Genomic DNA, 16,127 nt, shown 5'->3' with positions numbered 1-16,127 from the left:
GCAGCAGCAGCCCCAGCAGCTCACTGTTTGGTCCCTGACAGCACTGTGCTTGGCCCTGAGATGACCGGGTCCTCCTTACCCACCTGCCTTCCCGCCGATGCCCCGTGGACGGGGAGGCCAGCTGCTCACCTGCTTTGTCCAGGGAGTGTTGTAGGCAGCCTCTGTGGGGCTGCCAGCAGCGAGACCTGGAGCCGACCTCCGCTCTGTCCCTTAGCAATAAAAGTACAGACCTGTGGGAGAAGCAAATGGCCAGTGGGGAGAGGGAGAGGAGAACAGGGTTTGCATCAGGGTTCCAGAAGGGACCCATCCCCAGCGGGCAGAAGCTTCGGAGAAGCAGGCAGGTCCCCAGCCCGCCTCTTCCCTGCACCCCCCCCCACGGACCCTGCAGCCCCCTCCCCAGACATCGAAGCACAAGGATCCCAGGCTCTGCCGGAGCTCACGGGGCTGAAGCCAGGCGGGGAGTCCTCCTCCCACGCTCCAGATGGATGGAATCCACTCACAGAAGCAAGGGAGCCACTCGCATCCACAATCCCACCATCCCTCCACCTCCTGCTCCAGAGAACAGCTGACACTTCCCCAGACTCACAATAGAGAAGCAAAGGTCACCTCTGGAGGTGGGCACACCTGGGGGGATCCCAGCTCGCCCAGCTGGGACAGACCTCTGGGGGCTGCTGCTGGTGGGAAGGGTGACGTGTGGGGCCCCACTCGCACCACGGCGGGAAGCGGCTCACCAGTTGGACGCGTGGCTAGGGGCCAAGCAAGATGGACATGCCAGCCTCCACCGCAGGGGGACAGTGAGACGGTGGCGCCAGGGCATAAGCTGGGTGGGAGGGGATGAGCCGTGCAGAATCCAGGCGGATCTTCCAGCAGAAGGAAGGTGAGGCTCAGGGCGGTGTGAGCCTGGCAGGTTTGGGCAGCAGCCCAGAGTCACGTGGCTAGAATGATGGGGGAGGTGGTAGGACATGAGGTCGGAATAATGGGGACCTGGTCGCATAGGGTCTTCTAAGCCCGTTACAACTTTGGCCTTTACGTGGTAGAAAACGAGCCCCCAGAGGTTCCCAGCAGAGGACGAGCGTTAACGGCATCAGGAAATCAGACCTCCGCGGCAGGGAGACCGAGAGGCTCTGAGAAGGGCAGATGGAAACTGATGGATGGAGTGCATCTGAGGGGCCGAGAGGAGGCTCGGGAAGTGGCCTGGGGGACAGAGAGACTGAGCTGCTATTAACTGAAACGAGCACTGTCCCATCCACACACATTAAGGGCCGAAAGTAGCGTGTGCTGTTGACCTAATAACTCCACTTAAAGGAATTTATTGTAAGGGAATAATCATAAACTTGGGGAAATATTACAAATATAGCTCATTAGAGTGTTACTTACAATGAAAAAATAGAAGCAGCCTACTTATCCAGAAATAGAAGTCGGAACACAGACAGTAGGATCTGTGGTTAATTGGCCAGTGAGTGGCCATTCCCACATCTGCCTGCCCAGCTCCCACTTACAGGGCGAAGAAGCCAGACACTCACTTCCCCAGCCTCCCTTTAGCTAGCGATAGCCAGATGACCTGTTTCTGACAGGGGAACCCTGAGTAAACGCATGGTCCTGAGTTTCCAGGGTGGCCTTTCCTTTCCTTTTGTAAGTTCGGACATAATAGAGGTGCTCACTGATACGATTCCTTTGCTAGTTTTCCTGCCAAGAACACACATGCATTGCCTGGAGCTGTGACAGCTATTCTGGGGCCACGAGGCAACAAGCATGAGGGGAAAGAAAACCCAGCATGCTGAGAAAGCTAAAGAGACCCTAGGCCTTTGGTGGAATCAATAAACAGCAGAACTGACTCCAGCCATTGTCAACCTCCAGACTTCTCTTTATAGGAGAAAATGAATCCCTTTCGTCAAGCCCGTGTGGACTATTTTCTCCGATACTGTAGCAAAGCCTCTGTCATCGAGAGGAAGCCAGCCCAGTGCTAGGGGCTGGGAAGCTCAGAGAAAATCAGAAAGCGTTGTCCCCACAGCCTATTTTTCCTCGACAACCGGTGTCAGACATGGTGTCAAGGCACTGAATCCAGAGCGACCCAGGGATACTGGCATTGTGGTTGCCCCTTTCTCAGGCGAGGCGGCTAAGGCTGCAGGGCTGACTGCTCAAGGACAGGGACTGCACAGAAGTGAGGAGTGTCTGACCTCAGAGCCCAGCCCAGACTGCGCTTCCTCCCCCCAACTCCTGCTTCCCTGGAAACTCTAGAAGATCCAGGCCCATGGAGTCAATTGTGGCCTCTCCACATCCCAGCCGGGCAGGGTGGGGAGCTTCTGGAATGAGCCAGTAGATGCCCGAGAGAGGGAGCCGGCAGAACTTTGGGCCACTGTACTGTGGGGACATGGCTGGGCTCACTTGGGAGGGCAGGTGAGCAGGTGGGGTGTAACTGAAGACCAACCTCCAGAAATTCAGGGGGTCCCTGGCTGGGGGGAGTTTGCAAATCGGGACTGAGCTAATTAGACTGTAGACTCCGTGTCCAGAGATCCATAGTGGGGCCAGATGAACACACAGCCAGTGACCCACAAGGAAAAGAAGTGGGTTATGCCATTAAGGTGACCTCCAAAGACACCCACGAGGGATCAAGTCATGGAACACCCATGAAATTTATGGTACACCCATGAAAGGGAATACCATCTAGCCATTAAAAAAAATCTCATTTTCAAACAATATTTTAAGACACAAGAAAATATGTATTCTATACTGTTAGGTTAAAATAAAAACCGAGACCCAACCCTAAGTATCCAACATCAGTTCAATTTTGTGACATTTACAGTTAACAGATGTCGAAGGTCATGCAAACAATAAAAAAGAGAAAAACCAGCAGCCATCCCTCGAGGTGGGATCAAGGACCAATTTTGATCTTATCCCTTATAATTCCCTGTATTTTCCAAGTTTCCATAATGAACACAGAGTGCCTTAAATTTAGAAGAAAGTCCTTGCAACACGTGCCGGGGGCTGGGTGGGCTGGCCTCACTCTCCTGGCCCCTCTCCTCCTCCCTCAGACATGCTGGGAAGGTGACAGCCAGAGGCATGTCGAGCTGTGTCTCGTCCAACTCTCGGCACTTTGGGGCTCCCCACGGCATCACTGCCGCTTAGAAACCCGTTCTCGAGGTCGGCCTCTCTGTCCTCCCAGGCTGTGGGACACACGGTGTCCACCCGCGGACGGTTTCCCACGAGCAACAGCTGGAGCGAGCCCCCTCGCTTTGGTGCATGAGACCCGCGTTCTGGAAATCAGTCGCTATGCCTGGGGACCTGCCGCTTCAGAGAGCAATTTTAATTGAAATGGTAATGATGGAATTTCTTCTCCCCAAAGAGGTCATGTGCATTGTGAACACCCCTCCCTCGGCTGGAAGCCGGCCCCCAGGATGCCACAGGACACAAATCCCTCCTAATGAGGGCTGAGCCCTGCCTGGGGCTCTGGCGCCCATGCGCACGGACCGACCCCGCGCTCGCCGGCAGGATGAAGGCTGCCTTCACGGCGCCTCGTTCTGGACACGCCGGCACCGTTGGTCACAGTGGCTGCACAGAGTGACTCCCCGAATTCTAACACCGGTGGGGAATCCACTCTCCATGGCAACCTGGTGCCGTCAGCCCACCTGGAAACGCCCACTGGGCAGGACAGCTGCATTTAAAGCCCCTGCCTCGCCTACAGAAAGCTTTAACAGACGTGACCCACACTGATAACAAACCCCTGCGTAAGGCCATTCGTCCGGCTGTGGTGTGTGACGCTGTGTGCCGGCCGGGGGCTGGGGTCGAACGTTCACGCATTCACTCCACAATCATGGGATCCAGGGTCCTGCCACTCTGTGCCGGCCGCTAGGGTGACTGCAGGAGCAGAAAGCAGACATGGCTGGGCTCTTACCATTAGACCCTAGAACCCGGACCCTGAAAGGCCCAGAACTAGCCCCTCTGACTCTTCATGGCCTACAAGCCTCCTTTGTTCCCACTTTCCCCCTGGTCAGCCCCCCAGGAGCATGGCTCTAGCAAGAAGGCTTCTCTCCCTCTTGATGCAAAGGGTTCCCAGGGGGACCGTCCCACAGCAGAAGGTCATTGAAGGAGAGGTGCTCATGGATGGCTGCCTCAGTGCCCTCGAATAGACCATGGCCCGCCTGCACGCTGACTGAGGGGGCTTTGACCTCAGGGGCTCATCTTCACTGATGGCTAGATGTGTGGCCCTGGTCACTCCCTTCTCTGAGCCTCAGTTTACCACCTATAAAATGTCAGGACTGCGCCAGACGATGGACAGACACTCAGCCCCTTCCAGCCCTGACCCCTGGGATGGTCTGTGAGGGCAGCTCCCTCCCAGATGTTCAAGGAGAACGCCCCAAGAAAACCGGGCACCAAGAACTGCATCCAAGATTTAGCTCCTTAGCAGAATCCCTTTTAATTCCCGTATGAAAATGAGTGGCTGTCTGCATTCCAGGCTGCACCAGCCTGCCCCATCCATCAGCTGCGCCGTGAGGCACCAGTAAGACCCAGCAAGGGGATCTTAGGGCCGCCGCTCCCCGTGGGGACCCATCACGGCCTGTCAGAGCTCCTCACGCTGGAAGCACGACACTACGGGCGGGCGGCCCTCTGGTGAACACCACGCAGCCCCCACCTCACCCTGGTGCCCAGGGTGGCTGGGTACCAAGCCACACCACCAGGGTCCCCATGGAACTGGATGCCACAGCCACACCCTGCTTCTCCCAGGGGGCCGGTCCCACCTTTGGCTCCCCAGCTGTCCCCGACTCCGGGTCAGAGTTCCTCCGGGTCAGGGCTGTGGACGCAGGGTCGAGCACGGAGCCAGCTCATTCAGGGCAGGTGGCTGCACACCTGCACATCCCTGGGGCTGTCAGGAAGCAGGACGGAAAGTAGAAGAGGAGGATGGAGAGGAGGGGGTGACCATGGTGAGCCTGCCAGAGCACTGGAAGGATTTTACTCCCAAGGAAATGGGAAGCCACTGGGCGCTTCTGAGGAAGGAGGTGATCTGAGTCACACTTTCCAAGGATCAGATGGGCAGCCAGCGAGGCAGTGTCCCAGAATTCTCGTGTGAGGGGCGGGTGGCGTGGACCGGGAGAACTTCCTTCTGGAGGGGGTGCTGGCCAGACTGGCTGAAAGACAAGCCACAGGGTTCACAAGAAAAGGATCAGGGAGGACTCGGTGCAGACGAAGGAGGAAGCTGTCATTTGCTACAAGGGCGAAGCCGCGCAGAGCAGGCGTGCCCCGCACCGAGCTTGCAAGAGTAACGTCAGGGGCACGCCGGCAGGACGGGGGTGCTCTGTCCCTGACTCTGTTCCGAAATGCTGTCGCAAGTGATAAGAAAAAGCAAGATGTGAAGCGTGACCTGACATGCGTCGTGTCAGAGGCGGGATATCACAGGAGTCTGAGTGGAGTGGGCTGGAAGCAGGAAGGCAACGGAGGCATTCGATCCGGACAGTGGGACAGAATGAGCTCAGCTGGGGGATTCGGGAGGGGTGCTGTTTCTCCAGGCGGGAAAGGCTGGCAGCAGCAGGGGCGTAGAGGGGAAACCAGCGAACAAAAGAGAAGATGCGACAGCTGGAGCATCGGCTGGGGGCTGGAGAGAAAGGAAGAGACAGAGGTTTAGGATCAGGGCTGGAGGTTGGCCTCAGCAGGCACAGGGAGCCTGGAAGGACGTGTGGCCACGAGGCCGAGCGTAGGCAGCTGAGGACATGCAGCTGCTCACGGAAGTCCCCGCCGGCGGGTGGGTGCTCGCGGGCCATGGGCGTGCCCGTGAGTGGTGGGGGCTATGAGAGGTTTGCGGGGTCCACAGGGAAGAGCGGTCCGGAGCGCCCCGGGAGTGCACGAAGTACAACAGACCACGAGCACCGAAGCGGGCTTTGGGGCCAGCGGGCATGAACGTCAGCAGGGGCGTGGAGGCGCTCTGCTCCAGCTGCAGGGGCCCTGAACGCAAAAGGCTCCCAGAGAGGAGCGGCTGGGCGTGACCAGAGCGGGGTAGGTGTTGCAGGAAAGCACGAGGACGCGGAGGGCCTGGAAGGAGGGCATGCACGCGCAGAGGAGGGCGTGCACACGTGCGGAGGAGGGTGTGCACGTGCCCAGTGAAGGCTGGGGAGGCAGCAGGGTGAGCGCGGGCAGGGGGTAAGCGGAAAGCTGGAAGCGGGGTGCCCCGGAGGTCCTGCAGAGCCGGAGCTGGCTGGCATCGGGTGGAGAGGGGCCAGCGGCCGGGGAGGAGCATGCAGTTGGCTGGATGGAGATGATGCTTGAACCTTAGCTGCTGGGTCTGGGGCTGTGGGAGGAATGCCCTGCCGTGATGGGACAGCCACTGACCATGGAGGAAGGACCTGACCCAAAACTCAGTGGCTCCGAGCAGCAAGTCATTGTCTCCTTCCAGGGTGCTTGCCGCGTCACCTGAGACACTTCTGTAGCTGTGCCAGGTGCCCCTGGAGCCGGGCCCCTGCGCTGACTCGCTCACGTGGCTGGCAGCGGGGGCCCCAGCCGGGGCTGTGACTGACGTGCCCACACCTGGCCTTTCCACACACTTGGGCTTCTCACAGCAAGGTGGCCGCGTTCTGAGAGGAAGTCCCGGGATGTCTGTATCCCCCCCAAAATCCATATGTTGAAGCCCTAACCCCCAAGATGATGATACCAGGAGGTGGGGCCCTTGGAGGCAGCCAGATTCAGATGGGGTCATGACAGTGGGATCCCAAGATGAGTCCTTTTGTCATCATCTGCCCATCACCTCTCTGTCCCACACCCTGGTAAGCCTGGACACTGAGGGCCGCGTCCCTCCCTGATGAGGAACGGGGCAGTCCCCTGCATCTGTGACTTGGCACACAAATTAGGTTCTGTGATGACCTGGAATTGTTCCAAGAGCCACAGTCAGAGAGAGCAAAACAACGCAGACATAACTCACTTCAACACCTGCCTGCTGGGGGTGGGGGTGGGGCGTGAGCCGGTCGCCACGGGGGAGGGGGGAGGGGCGCGTGGCCCGTTGGAACAGCCGCGTCTCCCTCTGTTTAATGAAATGGGAGCAATGAAAGCTGAGGTTGCAGACGAGGTGAGCAAGTGTCACAAAGGAGAACCCATGGACAGACGGTGTCCCCACTTTACAGGAGAGAAAACTGAGGCTCAGGGGAGTTAGTGTCCCATCTAGGAGCACAGATACCACCGAGGCAAAGCCAACGGGCCCAGGGTCTTCCCAGTACACTCTGGTGGGCACTAGTCTTTCTGGTTGGCCTCTAACTGGGCTTTTGGGGGCATCACAGGGAGTGGACATGAGGGAGGGGGCATGAAGACCCCGCCCTCTGTTCACCACCCTTTCCAAAACAGTACCTTCCAGAATCTTCTCCCATTGGCCCAGCCACCTTCTGGGGCACTTCTCAGGGCCCTGTCGGAAAGGTGCTGGGTTTCCCTGGCCCGAGAGCAGGAAAGCAGGGTTGGGGCTGGTTTCTGTTCTGGGTGCCAATCCCACAGCCATCTATGAGCCATGTGACCACTAATGCAGAGCCAGGCAGCCCTCCAGGCTTTCTGCTTGCTGTCCCTAAGCTCTAAGACTCCCTGGAGGTTCTGCCAGGTCCTCTCAGGGACAACCCCCTCCCCCACCTCCATGGGCTGAGGATGTCATAGGTGCATTTCTACAGGCAGAACCCTAGACAAGGATCCATGAGCCCCGCGGGCAGTGCAGGAAGGGGTGCCAGCCCAGCACGGCCCCAGCCTCAGCCAGGGACCTTAGAGGAGTGGAAATCACTCTTCAAGAGGCTCTCCCAGCTGGGGCAAGAGATCTGGACAGGCACCCTCCTGCAAGCACCGGCCATCGATAAGGGCCATCACCGGGGCTGCACCCTTCAAGGTGCTTCCGGCTGTCTGTGCTCATGGCCAAATGCTCCTAGAACCCAGGGAGACAGTTAGAAGCAAAGCACACAGGAGCCAGGGGTGCACGCACAAAGCCGCCAAGGGGATCTGAGGGCTCCGGAAGAGTCCCCAAGTGTCTGCTGTAGGCCAGCCGAGAGGGCTCGGCTTTGCCTGCCCTGCTCCACTGACCTGGTCTTCCGTACAGACCTGTCCTCCAAGGGTCTTTGGTTAGGGTCCCAGAAGAGGTCCCAGAAATCACTGCTCTGTCCCTGTCTCTGTGGGCAGGTCAGGACACACCAGCACAGACGTGGAAATGACCGGCCATGCTCACCGTGCGAGATGGAGACCACGGATCAGACAAGCACCAGGCGTCCTCAACTCCAATCACAATCACTTCCTTCTCCAGCCCCCGCTGCATCGCCCACACTGGGCCTGCTTAGGAACCCAAAACATGAGTGAGCTCGCAAACCCGCTCTTTATTCTTATCATAATTCACTCCACAAATGCTACCGGATGCTGACTCTGTTCAGGTGCGAAGGCACCGCGGGAGACACCGCACAACTGCTGGCTAAAGAGAAAAAGGCATTTTTAAAAATGTTTCTTAGTATTTGCTATTGGCTCAAGAAGTAGCATGCCGAGCTGAGCTTTTGTCATGCTATAATTGGACTGACCCAGAACTGGATCAGAACACCAGTCCATGATCTGAACTGAATGGACTTTTAGCCATTGGCCCTCCCGGACCCTCCAGTCACGGCTGTGAGTTGAGACCTAGCCCCCTAGACTCACGGTTCTTGGAAAGGGTCCGCTATCCGGGGTTGATGCTGGAGGCAGGCACACACTATCTGAGGCTTCATACAAAGCAGGGGCATTCAAAATATATCACGTTACATGCGTGTAATGGAAGGCAATGATCATATTGAACACGTACCTTGGGCTGTGCACTGCCCCAGCATCTTTGTCGCCTGTGAGCCCTTGAGGACGTGTCGGGGGTCGGGCATCAGGGCAGGAGGCCCACAGCATCTCCAGAAAGGAGGGCCCGATGAAATATTCCCCTAACACCAGACTTAGGTAGGGGCCCTGAGCCCCAGGGAGACGGATGGGGTGCGAGATCTGCGTCCGAGTCGAGTGGCTCCGTGAAGCCCAGGCTTCTCCTGTGAGGGTCGCAAGGTGTTCTAACAGCCCTACTGGGGTGTGATTTACTGTGTCTCATAAAAGCTGGCCGACCATAAAAGACACTGTCCGTATTGATTTCAGTTTCATAAAGAGAGATAAAACTGATACCTACATTTACTAGCACCTAAAACAGGATTACGAACAGCTGACATTTACTGAGCACCTACTGTGTGCCTTGTCCCATTTCACTTTGAGCTCCCAGCAGCCGAGGAGCACAGGGTCACCTCCATTTTACCAAAGACAAAACCAAGAGTCAAAATGAAACGAACACAGTTAAGATCTAAATTCAGATTTTGTCCTCTGGTCTTCCGAGTGCAAGCTCTCTCATCACTGCGCTGACGATACTGACTTGGCTGATGGGGTCACTGCCCAGGGTGGTCCTTGTTTATCGTGCTTCAAAGTGCTCCCCAGGGGAAGCATATGTGCCTTCTACTCATCCATTGAATAAATATCATTGCGCACCTACTATGTGCCACGTGAAGTGTTACATTCTCGTCATTTCTGTGATTCGTCCTATGGGCTGAGACCCAGCAGCAAGGGGAGACCGCGTGACCCCAGCACTGGTGAACGTGTGTCATCCTCCTCCCCTCCCTGCAGGGGACAGCACCTGCATGGCTCTCCTTCTTGACACTGCAACCTGGACCATCTCAGGTCACAGTCCAGCCACACTCAGTTCCAGTAGCTGTTTGCCTGAATTAGATGGGAGGCTCCACGGATGAAGATCCCACCGTCCGCCCAGAGGAGGGAGCGGCCCTGTGCGTCCTATCTGCTCATTGCGGTCTAAGTGCTCCCCATTTCCCTCATCGGGTTCTGGCATTCATGAGCGAGGTGTGGCGGCCAGAGACAGAATCAGCAACTGGGCCTAGAGGCTTCTCGATTCCCAACTTACCAGCAGGTGCCGGGGCCACTGGGCTGAGCCCTCCCTGCTTCCCAGGGTTGGGGTCCTCCCCACTCCACACCCTCTGAAAGGGACTAAGGGATTAAGAAGCTGAGAGGGACCAAGGGCATCTCTGTTGTCCCCCCCAGTTCTGTCACATCCCTGCACCTCTCAACCGCACGAGGCCTGGTCAGGGAGAAACGTCAGTTCCCCAGAAGCTGCTGCTGTCACCTGTCCCACCTGTCCCATACTCACCGTGCAGATACTCAGCTCAAGTTTCTGTACACGTCACCTCACTTAGCTCTTCCTGGAGGCTAGAGATGAGGCCCGATGTGTGCCCCTCTTCTACACACCGGTAAACTGAGGCTCAGGGGAAGGGTCTGGACCTCTGCAAGGCCACACAGCCAGTGACTCCCACCATCACAATTTTAACGTGGGCTCAGGGGCTCTACAGCTCAGATTCTTAAACAGCCTCCTATCGCGTCCGCCCTCCCAGAATGAAAATAGATATTTGGAGCCTTTACACTGCGCTTCGAACTGCTCAGGCATCCGCCCGTCTGACCTTACCCCACCCCGCAAGGTGGGTGCCACAAGGAGGAGGCCAGGAGCTGAGGTCACACAGCCTGGAGGGTGCTGGATCACGCCGGCCATAGGAAGGTGAGCACCGCGGGGTCTACAGAGCAATCGCGCCCTACTCGCGGGCCGGTCTGGTACAGCGTTAAATTCACATGGAGGCCCGCTGCCAGAGTATTTCACCAGCTTGCAGCGACCACGGACCTGGACGGGGCTGAGTGGAAGCCTCAGAGGCCTCCTTAGATGTGGGGGAACATCTCATCTCTCGGAGTCTCAGTGCCACTTTGGGTAACATGAGGACAATAACACCCACTCGATATGAAGGTAAAGGTAAGATCTAAATATAAAGCGACGGGCAGGACACAAGCCCTCAGAAAATTTGGCTCTTGCCTTCGAATCCAAAAAGCAGAAAATTCAGGTTTATTCAGAGAAAAAAAGAATCTAGAAATCCCGGTCAACGTGCTGCAAAATTCAGCTGTCTTGCCATCAGAGAAGGGAACCACTGTTTTGAGAACTGTGGTTTGGAAAAAATCCTACAAAGCAGTGCCCTGAGGGTGTGTGTCTTCGTGAGGCTGGGTCCAGGCTTTGGGCAGCCAAGCCCCACGACACTCAGGGGCCAGGTTCCAGCCAGGGCCCGGGGCTGGCTAGGAAGGACTCGGAGCCCATAGCAAACCCAGACTCAAGCTGGCGACCTTTGAGGGAGGCCAAGTCAACAGCCCCTCTCCGGCAACGGAGACAGGCAGGACAACGAAGGTCGGGCACGCGCAGCTTCAGGGACTCCCGAGCCTGGACTGCCTCCCACACCCAAGGAAGTGGCCACCCTCCCCCACTGTGACCAGGCCGTGGCTCTGTGTCATTTGAACGTCTGAGCGGGCCCCAGCCCCACCAATCTCCAGCCTGGAATCCCAACCAAATCAGGCAGATGCCAGGCCCCAGGTAGCCTTACAAAAGCCATCGGGCCAACCCGCCAGGCTGGTGGCGAGAGCCCAAGATCAGAGCGGGGGCAGAAAACTCAGTGTGACATCAGGGTCATGTGGATGCCATCCACAATCATAGCTGAAGGGATCTTCCGGAAGGGGAAGCAGATCAAGTGAGACAAAGCACCACCCAGCTCTGTTACTGGGGACCACAGCTGGACACAGCCTCATGTCCAGGTACAGGGCAGTGATTCAATTATAACGCAGCCATTAAATGAAAAGTTCTCCTGCGTTAAATATAAAGTCGGAAGAGAATAATGTCCATAGTAAGTCTACTTCTGTTTTTAGTGTATTTATGTTACAAGATACATCAAACACGCAAGTCTCGTGCAAGACTACGTATGTGCCCGGTTTGAGATGGGCATCACTTAAGAAGGTCGTTTCCAGCATCGTCGGTGCCCCCGCCCCCCCAGCCGCTCTCCTGGTTATAATCCCCTCCCAACCTGCAAGAGGCACTCGCCACCTAAATTTTGGATTACTCCCTCCCTTTTGCTCTCCTGGTTTTTCTACATATGGATACATTCCTACAGGGTACGTTGTCTTCGTTTTCTAGGCTTCAAACGTAATAAACAGACTACACTTGTATGCTCCTCCGACTTGCTTTTATGGCCAACGCTGTTTCTCAGAGTTATCCGTGCTTAAGGGCGCAGCATGGCCCCGTCACTGCGACCCTGGGTGTCACGCACTCAATGTATTTAACGGTGTTCCTGTTAATGGGGCATTCAGCTTTCCTTTTTCTCTATTACAAGTAAGACTGCAGTCAGCATTTGTGTATCCTGGAGCTTCCCTGGGGTTAAATAGACGGACGTGGGGTTGCTGTTTTATAAGGCAAGTGCATCTTCAAATGTGGGTTTGAAGGCAAATTGTTTTGCATGGTGCTTGTACCAGTCCACACTCGCACCAGCAATGAGTAAAAGCTCCTGCTGTTCCAGGGCCTCCCCAGTTTTGGGCATTGTTATCTGTATTAGTCAGGGTCCCAGCAAAAAGGAGATTGTTCCTTGAAGAGGCATTGGCCAACAGACTTCTTTCCAAAGAGCAGGTGTGGGTGAGAAGGGACAGAAGTGGTGAGGAACCCAGGGACTGGGAGCAGGAGGTGGGCACCACCCCTCCAGGGACACTGGGAGAGAGGACACAGGAGTGCTGGGCATGAAGAGTCAGCTGCAGCAGGAAGGGAGCTGAGATGCACCTCTCCCCACCCCCAGCCTGTGCCAGCCACGAGCCAGCCATGTGTGACCACGAGGGTCAGCCCGAGAGGGCACAGAGTCAGGCAGGAAGATAGGCAGTCCATCAGACTTTGATAGTTGTACCATCTGTTAGGGTTGAGATGGTTTCTCATTTGGACTTTAATTTGCATTTTCATGGTGAGTAATAAGGGTGGACATCTTTTCATAAATCTTATTAGAAATTCAGGAGTCTTTCTCTTTTTTGTTGTGACATTTGTGCACTTTTCTTATTAATTCATAGGATTCCTCTGTGTCTTCAAGGCTCTAATCCTCATTCAGTTCATGGGGAGTAAATACCTTCTCCACTTGGCAGCGTGTCTTTTGTCCTCTCTATGATATCTCTGGATAAATAAAAGTGTTTCAATTTTAATACTGTTAATTTTATCAGTCTTGCACTTGATGATTCCTTTTATGGTGTGTATGTTTTACTGGTTCATACATTCGTACATTCATTCTCCTACAAAATCCTCAAAGCCTCCTAAAGCCTCCTTTTGCTTTTCACTTTTAAGTCCTTGACTTCCAACATGTATTATTTCTATGACTGTCATGAAGGGGTGGACATATGCTGTCATCTTTACACAAGAATAAACAAGCATTGCAGCATTATTGATTGATTGATTAGCCCTTCCTTTCTCTGCTGATTAACAAATGCCACCTCTGCGATATGCCGTTTCGTCCTCCGTGGTATATCCTTTTGTCTACTGCTGTGATAAGACCATATTGTCTTGATGTCTATGGTTTCATAGCAAATCTTCATATCAGAAATGGCCAGTTCCCACATTCTGTATTTCTCCTTCAGGGGTATTTTACACAAATTTTGAAATCATGGGTCAGTTTCCACATAGCACTCTACTGGGGGTATGACTGAAATCACATTGCATTTATAGATCAATTTGGAGAGAATTGACCTATTTATAACATTGTCTTGTCCCAGCCATAAAAATGCAATGGGTCTTAATTTATTTAAGGATTTTCAAGTTGTCTTAACAGAGTTATATAATTTTTAGTATAAGAGCTTCTGTATCTTTCATCAGATTTATTCTTAATTTCCTTTGTCATTGCTATTTGTAAATTTTATTTAATAAAATGTTTAACTGATCGTTGATGGTGTACAGAAATGCAATTAACCTATACATTGATCTCATATCCAGTACTCGTACTAAACACTCTAATTACCTTGTGTAATGCATCTTTACATTACTTCAGATTTTTCTTTTTATTTTAAGGATTTATTCATTTTTTCAGAGAGAGAGCAAGCATGCCCAAGCAGGGGGGAGGGGCAGAGGGATATTTCAGATTTTTCTGAGACAATGTATCATTCTACACATAATGACAGTTTTATTTATTCCTTCTAATCTCTATATTTTTATTTATTTTTCTTGCTTTATTGCACTATTTAGTTCCTCAATACACTGTTGACTGGGAGTGGGGATAGTGGGCATTCTTGGCTTGAAGAGATGTTTTACCTATTTTTGTCATTGAGTATGACGTTGGCTAAAGGTTTTTAAAAATTGCATCACTGATTTGGAGTTTGAGTAAAATGAGCTTCTATCATAATACAGCATTGAATTTAAGTAAATGCTTTCCCTATATTTATCGAGCTGAACATATCTTTTTTTTTTCCCTTAAGCTGTTAATGTGGAAAAAGTAAATTAATTCAATTTCTATTTTTGCTTTCTGGAATAAAACCAATTTAGTAACAATAGATTATCTGTTTTCTACCTGGCTGCTGTATTTGGTTAGCATAATTTTAGGAATTTTGCATTCATGTTCATGTTTGAGATTAGCCTGTAATTTTCCTTTCTCAAACTGTCCTTGTTTTGATATCAAGATTATATACTTTTCATATGTTGATTTTGCAAAACTATTCTCTGAAATTTTTGTGTAAAAAGAAAATTATCTAATCCTTGAATAGTAAAACCTGAATGTAAAACTGTCTGGGTCTGGTGTGTTCTTTATAGGAAGATAACTAAATTCAATGTCCTTAATGGTTATAGAAATATTCGGATTTTTCATTTCTCTTCAGTTCGGGGAATTTATACTTTCCAAGGTTTTTGTCCATTTTGTCCAAGTTTTCAAATTTAGTGGCTTAAATTTGCTCATAATGTTTGAACTTATGGTATTTTCTGTCTATGTGACATCCAACCTCTCCATGATACATTAGAGAATAAACTGAGTAAAAAGTAGTCTGTAAAATATACCAAATTACACACCAAAAAATGTAGGAGTAGTTACTGCTGAATAACTACTTCTGAATTATTAATGGTTTTTTGTGTTCTTCTTCATGCCTTTCTATATTTTCCAATTTTCCATAATGAGCATGTATTGCTTTTCAAGCCAGAGAAAAAATAAATATCATTTGTTTCACCAAAAAAAGACAAAAACATTTAAGAAAAGTAAAGCTGGTCTATCATGAAACAGCATGTGTTCAGCTCATTTCTGTGTGTTTGGAACTCTCCCCACAGACCATACCCCATCCTCCAGTCTGTCCTCTTCCTTCTCCCACTCCCCTGGCTCCCTGAGTGACTGAGGGAAACTTGACCTTGAGCAAAGAGACTACTTCCCTTGTGTCCTCACATCTCCCCGTTGACCAGACCAGCCTGCTGGTCTAGTTCTTCCCCGGATCCTGCATCAAATCTCAAGAGAGCTCCAAACCTGGCATGTTTATTCTCAGATAATAAAAAGGTTTCCAGTTACTTTGGGCCATAAAAACCTGTCACTTCAGTAATTAAAATGTCCATGATGATTTAATAGGCAAAACTCCAAGCATCTTTTAAGGTTAAAGGTCCCCACCCCCAGCCAGGACCAGCGTGATGCCTTCAGACTTCACACCTCTCTGATTGAGCAGGGAGGCCGGCAGGACGGCAGGAAGCCTCCTGATGTCTAACACTATAGTCAGCAGCTGTCAGTCTCTTCCAGCCATGACACCCTCGGATGATCAAAGCAGCTCCCGCCACTGGACTCATTGTGGGTCCTTTCGATGCCCCCAAGGAAACAAGTGCCAATGTGATTCACGTAATTTACACAGTTCAGAGGATGTATCTCCCTGCATCTGGCCACTTCTGTTGACTCCCCTATCCCTGAAAACCCGGCTGATCAGGGTCTCCTTGCATCTGTGGGAGGACGACCTGGCCAGGATTTTAAGTGTCTCCGGGCTGGCTCTCTCTGCAGCGTCTCTCTACATCTGGTCTGGAAGAAGCACTGAGACCCTTGCCCTGTTGTTGGTGGTAGTTCACCAGCCTCTAAGGTCAGGGAAGGGGGCAGAGGTCAAATTCTCTACACGGCCAACTTGAGGTCTCCTCACCACTTTCAAAGTGAAGATGAGGACCCCTGCCACCCCACCTTCATGGGGTTGGACTCACCACCGACATCTTCTGGGTGACTTTAGATATTTAAAACCTAACTTATCCAAAACTGAATTTCTATTTTTCCTGCCAAATTGGCTCCCTCCATGTCTCTCCT

Source organism: Ursus americanus, chromosome 33, assembly GCF_024610735.1.
Source record: "Ursus americanus isolate L20-20 chromosome 33, mUrsAme1.1.p, whole genome shotgun sequence".
Taxonomy (NCBI): domain Eukaryota; kingdom Metazoa; phylum Chordata; class Mammalia; order Carnivora; family Ursidae; genus Ursus; species Ursus americanus.
Note: the sequence above shows the minus strand (reverse complement) of the source record.